Raw genomic sequence first — 10877 nt, forward strand, 5'->3', positions numbered from 1 at the left:
AGCCGTTAGATCAGGATTAACTGTATATCGAATAACTTATGTAGATTTATTTAATCATTTGCAAATAACAACTTAAAAAATACCCTTTTCCCGTTTCTGTAATTTATTAGTCACTAAATGCTCTAGTTACTCGATGATGTAACTTGTTTAATGGTGTAAATTAAGACTTTTTATTATCTCACGTAGCATGTTAGCTCTATTGTTTTTTTTTTTTTTACTCAAAGGTGGAAACAAGATTCCTACTTGTTTTTAAAAGTATACCTATAAATTAATATTATACAATTAATAAAAGATTCAACTACATTTAGACCAATTCACGTAGCAATTACCAATTCTCACTGCATCTCTTTTCCTTCACCTTTGGAAATAGTATTTAAGTTACATGATTGTTCCAGTAGGGTGATATATCCTGTTTGAAGGACCTTTGTTAGAGGGTTCAGATATAAGCTATTAATTGCAAATATTTAATAGTAGATTTATGAGTAATTCCTTAATAAAGATCTTTCAAACGGCATATGTTCCCTCTCTGGAGAAATCATGTAACTCCTTTACCATCTCTAAAGGTATACATTTCTTCCAAAACGAGTACACACGGGAAACGGGAAATTAAATAGTACTTAGCTAATTACTTTATTGGACAAATTTTTGAACTATTTATTCCTAATTAAATATGTGTAGGAATATTGATAGCTTCACAATACCTAATTTGAGTTTAACAAACAAATGTTCAGAATACTAATCAGGCGGATAAGTAGATACATCTCCAATAAGCTTTTTTTCCTCCACGCAATCTCATCTTTAAAAAAAATGGACATTAACTTTTAGTAACTATCTATATGAAGTTTTACACGTTGATTTTTTTTATCCACTCTCAACCTCGACAGTTAAAAGAGAAAGGAAAAAAAAAATCCTATGACATTCTGTATTTTTCTTTTTTCCAACTGTTATTTATTATTTTGAGAGGGGTTAATAATTATTACATACATTTAATTGGTAATCTTATCAACGACTGAGTATGAATTGACAAGAATTCTAAACGAAGGTCCTTGGTTTATGTAAATTAATATAAAAGTACACATACTATGTATTACCCTTTTTGAGTTCATAATTCGTAGCGTCAGCTTCTTTAAATGGTACATGAGTCAAATCATAGAAATGAGTAAAAACAGCTGAAAAGAAAATACAGTGTCAGCAAAGTTCGCCATGGGATTACACGCCGTGTATAAAACTTTCTTTGATATTTACTCGCATTGTTTTGGGAATATCGTTTTGACCAGGGTCGTTATGGGTGTAATTTTTGGATTAGCATACAGTGATTAAAAAAAAAAATCACAAAAATAAAAGAAAATAATGTTTTCTAAAAAAAAATTCATTCGAAAATAATTGAACCCAATGATTTATTGTAAACGACCTAAAAAGGCCATCTCGTATTAGAGTTGGAAATTTTTTTGAAAAAATTCAGCCCACCCTAGCAAGAAAAATGCCTTAAGTGGTCCTGACTTTGACAAATAATAATTCATAACTTTTAGTAGATAAGTTGTGTGGGGCTGATAAAAAAACAATCAAGGAACGTAATATTGAAATATTTCTAATTATTAATGCCTGGAGACAAATAATAAATAACATATTATGTAGATACAAATATATTTTTCATACAAACAGTGATGTTATATTCTTTGCAACCTTCCTAACATGATCATTCATCCATAATCTATTACATAGAGAGTCTCATTATGTATGTTTGTTGTGGTTTAGAATGATGAATCATTTAGGACAGCATCATATCCTTCTTATATGTCAAAGTAGTTTTCTGTGGTTCATGATAAACAAGCATATTATTTCGTTTTTCGCTAAAACGTTATAGTAATTGGGACGTTTGTATTTATCATATTTGTCCATAATTTTCTTCTGGACATTTATTAAGAAAATGACTATGGTGATTCTTCTAACGGACTAAATTAAAATATCATAATAAAAAATATCATAGCACTATAAATATTTATAACTATTAGCTATTTAAGTACTCTTCCTTGAATAAAACTTTTCTAATTAGCTTGAAAATAGTTGGTCTCTTCATGAACATACAAATATTTGAGATTAACTATGCATTTTTATTTCAATATATTAATCACATTCAGGACATAGGAATAACTATTTAGGATGTAACTTGGGGCGTCAGTTCCTATGTTTACAAACTATTTGATGGGCCAAAGGAAAAAAATATATCGGGAGAAAAACTCTCAGCTGATAAAAAAACCCCTCTTAATATCAAGTGATACTTGCAACATTTTCAGAAATATTTTTAAACTCTAAATTTTCAGAAATAGTCTAAACTCGAATACAAGAATAGTAGATTGTCTCTACATCAGGGACGTAAATAATAGGTTGGATGAAAATTTCGTAGATTAACATAGTATAACACATTTATTTGGAAAAACTATATCAAACAATATGTAGTTTTCTTTAAGGTTGATACAACGATAATAGCGGTCATACAATTTTTTGATACCGTTTTTAATGTACGATTTATATTTAGTAGCAAAATAGGCCTCAGTTTCGGTGATTACCTCTTCATTACTTCTAAAAAGATATAAAAAATTCTAGCGAGCATTCTTTTGAGGTCTAAAAAACAGGAAAAAGTCAATGAGGCCAGATCTGGAGATTACGATGGATGGGGAAGAAATTTGTATTATAATCCATGCAATTTTGCCATCCTTTTCAGTGATTTGTGAACAATGATGAATCCTCAGTTTTTTCTTCTTAAAATGGGGCTGCTTTTTTGTGAGAACAACCCTTTAATGAATTGTATGGTAATTAATATTACATATTTTGATTAAAAATTTCAAAGGAAATATCCGTTTGAACCAAAAATAAACAATAACGACGTATATACCTCATTTATTTATATATTATAGTGAAATATTCTTGAGGCAAAAATGCTCTAAGACGAAATGGCCCAGGGGAAAATGATTGAAAGCAAAATAGTTTAAGATAAAAGTACCAGACACCCCACCCCACCCCGTATCACTACGATTTGATTTGAAGAGGGACTCCACATGAGCTTAAAAATGATTGATTCCTTATATCAAAAGAGTGTCAAAATATGTCGGTGGAGTTGAAATTATGATTCAACTGAGTTTATGGGGCCACATGTATTTTTTTAATTCACATAATCACTTAACAGTTCTCAAGAGCTATTTACGGATATAATAGAAGAATATAATAATGCTTAGCAGACAAAAACATAGAGAAAAGTGGGGCACACTATCTTTGAGAGTCAAGATAATTTCCCAATTGTTTTCCAAAGGCAAAATAGACTTACGAGTAATAAAGAAATCGGGAGTGAGACTATAAGTGTTCAAGATGTATAATTGCCCATATTGACAGTAAACACAAATTCAACCTTAGTAATGAAATTGATATTAGTTGATAGACACTGTTCAGTAGTGATTCGTGCGTTGAAGTACTTTTATCAAGGAAAGAGTTTGCTTAGAGTAGAAAACGAAGCAAAGTTGAATTTATGAGGAATGAAATCAAAAATTTCAATGAAGGAATTGTGGATAGATGATTAAAACTTTTGTGTTCTTATACACATATAGGATGATTTTATACAACATTTGATGAGCTTGATATATTCATGAGCATAGAGGCAATGATCCACAAGTTTAGTAGCAACTGATACATATCTTGAGCTCAAAGAGTATCTTTATAATGAAATATCTTTTCATTAGCTAGAAATAAAATCAAGCTAGTGTGATATAAGAAACTATCGGAAAGAATCAATACTCCTAAACATCGAGTTGAATTGAGAAGTCGTGTGTCTAGAATATAGAAATAGAAACTATTAAATAAGGATAAGAATTAATTAGATTAATCATATGATATCAATAAAAACAAACTTACCAAGAAGTAGTATTTTGATCATAAAAAGCTGCCTCTTGAGTAATTATGCTCTTAATTTGAATACATTGTTGTAGCTTATAGTAGTTAATAGTTATATTTTCTATTGTTTTGGTCTTCTAACTTTTTCTCTTGTCAGTTGTATAACTTCAGCGTCATCTTTCGGTGATGTAAATCGTGTGGATTTTTTAGCTCGTCCATAAGTGTGTAATCACTAAATTCAATCAATTTTAATTCCAAAACTTTTACAAATTTGCATATGCTACCAGTTACCTATTTTAAGTAGTGTTGTGCTCAAGAAAATTTTAATCTAGATGCTTTGGTCTTGGTCTGACAACAAACCCAAGGCTTTGATGTGTCGAAATCTAATCATTAAAGGTACTTTCAAAAAAAAAAAAATATATATATAATGATAAATCATTTTGAAAAGAATATAAATTTTTCGTCAAATATCAACATAAATAAAACTCTTATTTTTAATCCTTAGAAAATTTGTATCTTCCATGATTTGAATTTATGATGAAGTATAATCCCCAATTGATTTATTATTGATTTTCTTTCTTAGCTTACTTAAATCATGATAAATATATACATTTTGTCACGATATCAATAGGTTCGTACTAAAAAACAAAAATGTAATTAAGGACAATTCAAATACACTGTTAGGGATGTCTGCAAGATTTTTGTTAGGAAAAGAAGGGCACAGTGTTAATCTCAGAAGGGTGAGGACTTTACAATACATTTAAGGACAGAAAATTTAAAAAAAAAGAAAAGTATTTTCACGTTACATCCGCATTGTTGATGTTTGTCATTTTGGGGGCCTAAACAACCAACTTTTATAACAATGATAATCTTTTTTTTCATTAATATTAAGGAAAATAGTGAACAACCGGATTTTAAAATTGGACAAACAAATAGAAAGACTTAGACCTTACTGTCTACAATAATATTATCCCTCTATTAGCAAGTTTTATTATACATCTGACCCAAAAATGTATTAAAAATATTTTATTAGATCGTTATGAAATCTTATTTCTATATTGCAGATAAAAAATAATCATTAAAATGGAAAGAATAAGATATTTTTGTCAAATTATTCTAATTTTTTATACCTAATCTTTGAAAAAAAAGAAGAGGAAAAAAAGGAAAAAAAAAGTACTAATCTAGCCATTTTTAAAAGATTTTTAGTAAATTTTAGTTTGATTTAATTCAAATATAAGTGTTAATCATTTGCATAAGATATTATTCAATGCAGATTTAAAGTATTTTCCTTATTCTTAAACAAATTTGATGATGTTTTATAAGGATTTATTGGAAATTTGTCTACTTACCTAATAAAAATATCAACTTTGAGCTCACAAAAAATGGTGTTTCCTTCAATTATGTATATTGCAATTTATGACATCAGTGAAAATGCTTATTGTGTTTGAAGTGGGGGAGGGGTTATAAATTTGGAAGTTTCCATCATCGGCAAATCAATTGTTTATTGATACGTCGTAACGGGTGCCAATTAAAGATTGTCAGGTTGGAAAAAGTAGTGGATGTCATTGACAACAAAGTATGGAAAGGCGGTACATCAACCAAGGAATCCTCCTTTCTACTTGATGACTTCCTTCATCCTTCTGGGCATGTCGGTAGCAAGATTCTCAGGACTCTAGGACTCAAAGTTTCCCATTCAGATTTTACCAGTTTGATTAGCTTCTCCTTTGATGTTCAAGGAGGCAAACTGTTACACTTATACTTCATTATTCCCCACATATTTTCGATTGGATTTATGTCCGGCCTGTTTCCAGGCCATTGGTCTTTCTCCCAAAAGCTAGCCAGATGCTCTAAACACCACATTTGAGTAGATTTTGAAGCATTTGGTGGAGCATTGTCGTATGAAGATAGCCTTAGAAGGCAATGGAACATTTTTTCGGGTGAGAATTGTTCTCCTGAAGCTCGAACGAGTCATGGCAGACAGAGCAAATTTCTGAAGAATCTTGGTCTGATAGTAGATACTATCAATCTTCTTCTTGTAGTCCATTGCATGAAGATAACTCACTCCCAGAGTCCCAAAAGCTCCCAAAACCATTATTTTTAGAGAGTGCTTCACAATGGGCACGTATGGAACATCATCCTTTTTCTTGACCCATACACAATCGTTTGCGATTTTTTTGAGCCAATAATTTGAAAGAAGCTTTCATCTGACCTGACAATAAGTTTCCAGTCGTTCAGGCTCTATCCCAGCTTGTCCATGGTAAATGCAATCCTCTTTTTCTTCATTTAGTCTATCTACAGGCGCTTTGAAGCCTGCTTGTAGGCCTTATCTCCAACAGATTCCTTTAAGTATTTTCACACAGTCTCTTTCGATACCTTGTAACCCTTTGCAGTTAGCATAGATGACAGTTTTCGCGTCGATTGGCATCTTTTCCCCACACTCAATGAGATGAATTGTTTGGTAATTGGGGAGATTGAAAGTGGACGACCTGGAATTGGCTTGTCTTCTTAACTCTCTCCTCGCTTCTGAGCTGCCCACCATCTCTGAACAGACCTTAAACTGACAACAAGTTCAATAGCAACAGGTTACTGGGTCAAGCCATTAAGTAGTTTGTCTACATCACCCACTCTGACCTCCGAATGTGGAGACATGGCTATGGAAGGAGGTAAATATGCGAGGAAATTATCACTTTTTCAGGAGCAAGTAACAACTGAAACAACTTTTTCAAATATTTTTTTACGAGAATTTAATGTAAACAGTACTGCATCAACAATCTCTTTCGATCATTTTGGATTAACAAGAACAGATCAAATAGTAAGTGAAAAAGAGTAGGATATTGGAACCCGACAATCTTTAATTGTTACCCTCTAGAGCTGCATGTACCAGTTTCAATATCCGTTTAGTATAATATTCATTTACATGAGTCAGTACCTGCATAGAACAATAATAAATAATTAGGTATAAGGTAGTAATGATGCAGTCCCAAAATTTCAAGGTCTCATCCGGTCCCATCCCAAATCTTCAGAAGAAGTCGAATCGGAAGTCTTGCAATAGTTCAATCTTAGCTAAAGGACTTCATCATCAATCAATCTTGACCATCAAGTATCCAACGTTTATAAAAACATTTAATACTACAATTTGGTTTAAATTAAGAATAATGAATAACTAACTATTCTTTTGCATGAAATGAGAATGATTTACATAACAAAATTAATTAGTAACCAAATGTAGTCTCAACTTTGTTTTAATATTAATCAAAGGAAGGTTCTGTTAAGGGCACTTTAAAATTTAGGTCGTTTTTCAAGGAGCAACAGCAAGGATGGAACTAGATTAATTATACAGTGGTGGGCAGAAGTATCTGCACGAGTTTTGTTTTACATCTAAATTATTTACGCGGTCTTTTTTCACTGAAATATATCCTCCGCGTCACAAGGTACTACAGAAATACGGTGGACAACGTTGTGGGACGGCTACAAGGTATGAAAGGCATCAAACATAACCCACAAGGCCAAAAATCGCACACTAAAAAAGGTCACCCGTGCATTCTCCACCTTCCTTTGTGCCTTCGACTCTGTGATTAAAGCTAATAGCGGCCATATTGAGTAGAAAGTGTCCAAAAGTGGTCCTTGCAAATTATTATTGTTGAAAAATTTTCTACTGAATTTTGAAAAAAATAAAATTATGGAGCTTCAATATTTTGTGTCAATACATCTGCTCAGATCTGTAAGTATCATATTAAGGACCGATACAAACCGACTATTTAGTAAAAATAATTAATAACCGATTAAATATTCATGTAAGGGATCAAAGGCCTTAGGACTTTATGTACCTATGTTTAAAGGATTATTAAAAAACATGGGCATATGTGAATTTCCCTACTACCTCCTATTTACACAAGTAAATGTAATTAATAAAGGAATTAAGATCCTTGGGGCTCCATTTCCTTTCATAGGCTCACATAAAAAAATATACGTATATATAAAAATCCTAGACAATGTGTGAAATTTTACTCGCATTTAAATGATTGCTATTATTTTCGCAAACAATAGTCTATATACAACCCCCTTACACACACACACATATATATATATAAATATATCATTTAACTTCTTGAATGCCTATCATTTTATTTTAAAATTCCCCTTTAAGTGATGATTATGCAAAGAGCTCGTCATATACCCTATATATCCTCACTAAAAACATGCCTTTGAGTTACTTTTAATCCCTTGAAATTAATTAACTATTTTCTTTTATACTATTTATTACAATAAGGAAGGATTTTTTGGTTTTTTAATTAATAACTTTGATCTTCTCAGAACTTGTGTATCTTTTGAATGTGTTTCTGAGACTATTTAGAAATAGATTGAGAGTATCTTGGTTCGACATATATAGGAGTTTCAACCTATTCCTAAAGAGGTTTTGCTTTTAACTTTGATCATGGAGCTGTCCATAATAAAAAATAGCAGAAAATTGGTAGTTTGGTTAATTTAGAACAATCAACCGTTCTCCTCTTTTCCACGTTCATGTTTGGTTTGATTAGGGTTGAAGAAGGGACTTTATAAAATCATTGAAATGTCCAAATAGAATATAAAAGTATTTTTGTTTTTAAAAAAGCAAAATTTAAAATGGTGTATAAAGTTTTAAAACATTTTTTTTTAGACTTTTCAAATATATTCCAAATTTCTTTACAAAACATCTAACACTAAAAATTGTTCTCTTTTTGGGAAATTAAAAATCCTAGCTAAATAGAATTATAATCACTGGATATCACGAATTAAATATATCAAGTCAAAAACAATGGTCATGGTAAACTTTTTTTTATAATAAAAATTTAAAAAAATCATAACTATTAAATTTTATTTAGCTAACTAATAGCTTTTTAATGATGAATTATACTTCCCCATAATTTCTTTGATTTATAAAGAAAAACAAATCAAATTGCATTTGAAAATGTGTTATGAGCAACAGTTAGGAAGTAGGGTTAATAAGCTATGCAACTATTATATGAATCTTTTAGACTTACCTAAGCCCTGGCACAAGAAAATTCAAGGCTTGCCGCTCCACATAAACAATGACAAGGGGTTCACAGCACAACTTACGACTCTCCATGCAAAGACTGTGGGATAACTTATTATTCTACCATTCATGCCTTTGTTGATTGTCTTCATGTTCGGATTTTAAAGGAAGCCATATCATTGAATGTCAACGGGGAAGAAAACATCGAATCGAATTTAACAAAAGCTTTAATATTGTTTGGAGTATCAAATAGTAGAACTTCCTCTGATAATATTGAGGCATTGGATTTTGTTTGTCTAATGCTAAATCCCTTATTGCAAACAAGTTATGCACCTATCAACCACTGGAAGCTGCTGAATTACAAACAATTTTTATATCTGGCGCAGCGCGATACTTCACCTTCTCTTTAAGCATTCCAAATATGTCGGGTTATGGATGGCAATATGGAGCGGATTTTATACGATACTACCCGAAAATATCAGCAAGATATTTGAACACTTTGAAAATAATTATTAGATCATATGAAACTTTTGGGAAGTAATTGTTTTGAATGTGAATTTTAGACTCTTGAATCGACTTTTATCTGTTTTTTTCTTCTTCTAATGTTTTATTATTTATGATCGTTTTACTCGTCATATTCTCTTCTTATTTTATACTTCTACATCTGATCATCTTTTATTAATTGTTCGAATTTTTTTCGTGCTGTATATCAGCACGTACTGAAAGGTTCTTCGGGAGGGGAACAATTTTAAAATAAAATTTTTATTTATGTTATGTAAAACTCAATTCCTCTACCTACATATTTTAAATTATATAATATAAATATTTTTGAGCCTTAATAAAAAAAAACAAAAAAATCAAATTTTCAACTTTAATGACTCCAAACTCAGAGTTTGATCGAGTTACAGATCTAAATTTCATTTCTAAGCTGGTCTACTGTCAATAATACCACCTACAAAATTTTACAAAAAGACTAACTTTTGGATAACCACTTTTTTAAATTTTATAAAAGATATTTAATCAATATTCTGTATATATTTGACAAGAACCTCTGTCTTTTGTAGAAAATGTTACATATTTTCCTTGAAATATATTAATTTTTCGGACTGATTCCCCATGTTTTTCGACTTGATTTTTAATATTTTCCATAGTAACAGGTTTGATCCCTGTCCTAGGAAGAAGAAAACATATTTCTTTGCCTAATTTCTAGAAAAACATTGGTTTAGCATATCCCTTCCTCAACCGTTAGTATAAAAAAACCCGTTATACATATTTTAGGCTGTGAGCAGATAATTTGCCGAATACATTTTTCCGAAAGACAATTTCCCGAATGGACATATTGCCAAAGGAGAAATAGTCGAATGTACGTTTTGCCGAACGGACATTTGGCCGAAAAATGATATTAAATATTATGATATATATGAAGCATATTTTAGTTCAATTTTAAGTGATAGTATGATAAATGGGCGTTGTTCATTTGCTACAGTTGTCATATAGGAAAAATAAATGGTGTTATTTTGCCGATTTTTTTTATTTTTTTAAATTATACTTATAATGATAATTATTTATAAACAACAGAAGCATGTTCGAATGTAGTTCGAATCTTTAACGTTATAATAATTTAAATAACAAACGAACCCAACAGGTATTCGAATGGAATAAGTGCTAATCACTTGTCCATTATCAGTTTGAGCAATATCTATTTATCATGCCATCATTTTAAAATGAATTAAAATATCCAATTGCATATATCAATATACATAACATCCTTTTTCGGCAAAATGTCCGTTCGGAAAATTGTCCTTCAACAAAATGTACGATCGGCAAATTGTCTTTTGCACAAAAAATATCGCCGCCCAACTGTTCTAGAACCATTTTAAATAATACAAATTAGCAAATTTGGTAACTAAATTATTTCGAAATTTAAAAATAAGTTTTAATGAACATTATAAAACTATTTTTAAGATATACAAATATTTTT

At 30.6% G+C, this 10877-nt stretch overlaps 1 long non-coding RNA gene across 2 annotated transcripts; it reads right to left on the bottom strand.

Moving 5' to 3' along the window:
- Nucleotides 1-1577: 1577 nt before the first annotated feature.
- Nucleotides 1578-9183, bottom strand: LOC121121030 (uncharacterized). 2 transcript variants are annotated; one of them, XR_011780866.1, is made up of 4 exons: nucleotides 8904-9183; nucleotides 4174-4281; nucleotides 3904-4114; nucleotides 1578-3841 (listed from the first exon to the last, which is right to left on the bottom strand). It is a non-coding gene; the product is annotated as an uncharacterized lncRNA (long non-coding RNA). The 2 variants fall into 2 exon arrangements; XR_005865315.2 differs by having other exon boundaries at nucleotides 3022-3821; nucleotides 8904-9178.
- Between the last annotated feature and the right edge of the window lie 1694 nt (nucleotides 9184-10877).

This window comes from Lepeophtheirus salmonis, chromosome 6 (genome assembly GCF_016086655.4).
Source record: "Lepeophtheirus salmonis chromosome 6, UVic_Lsal_1.4, whole genome shotgun sequence".
Classification (NCBI taxonomy): Eukaryota; Metazoa; Arthropoda; class Copepoda; order Siphonostomatoida; family Caligidae; genus Lepeophtheirus; species Lepeophtheirus salmonis.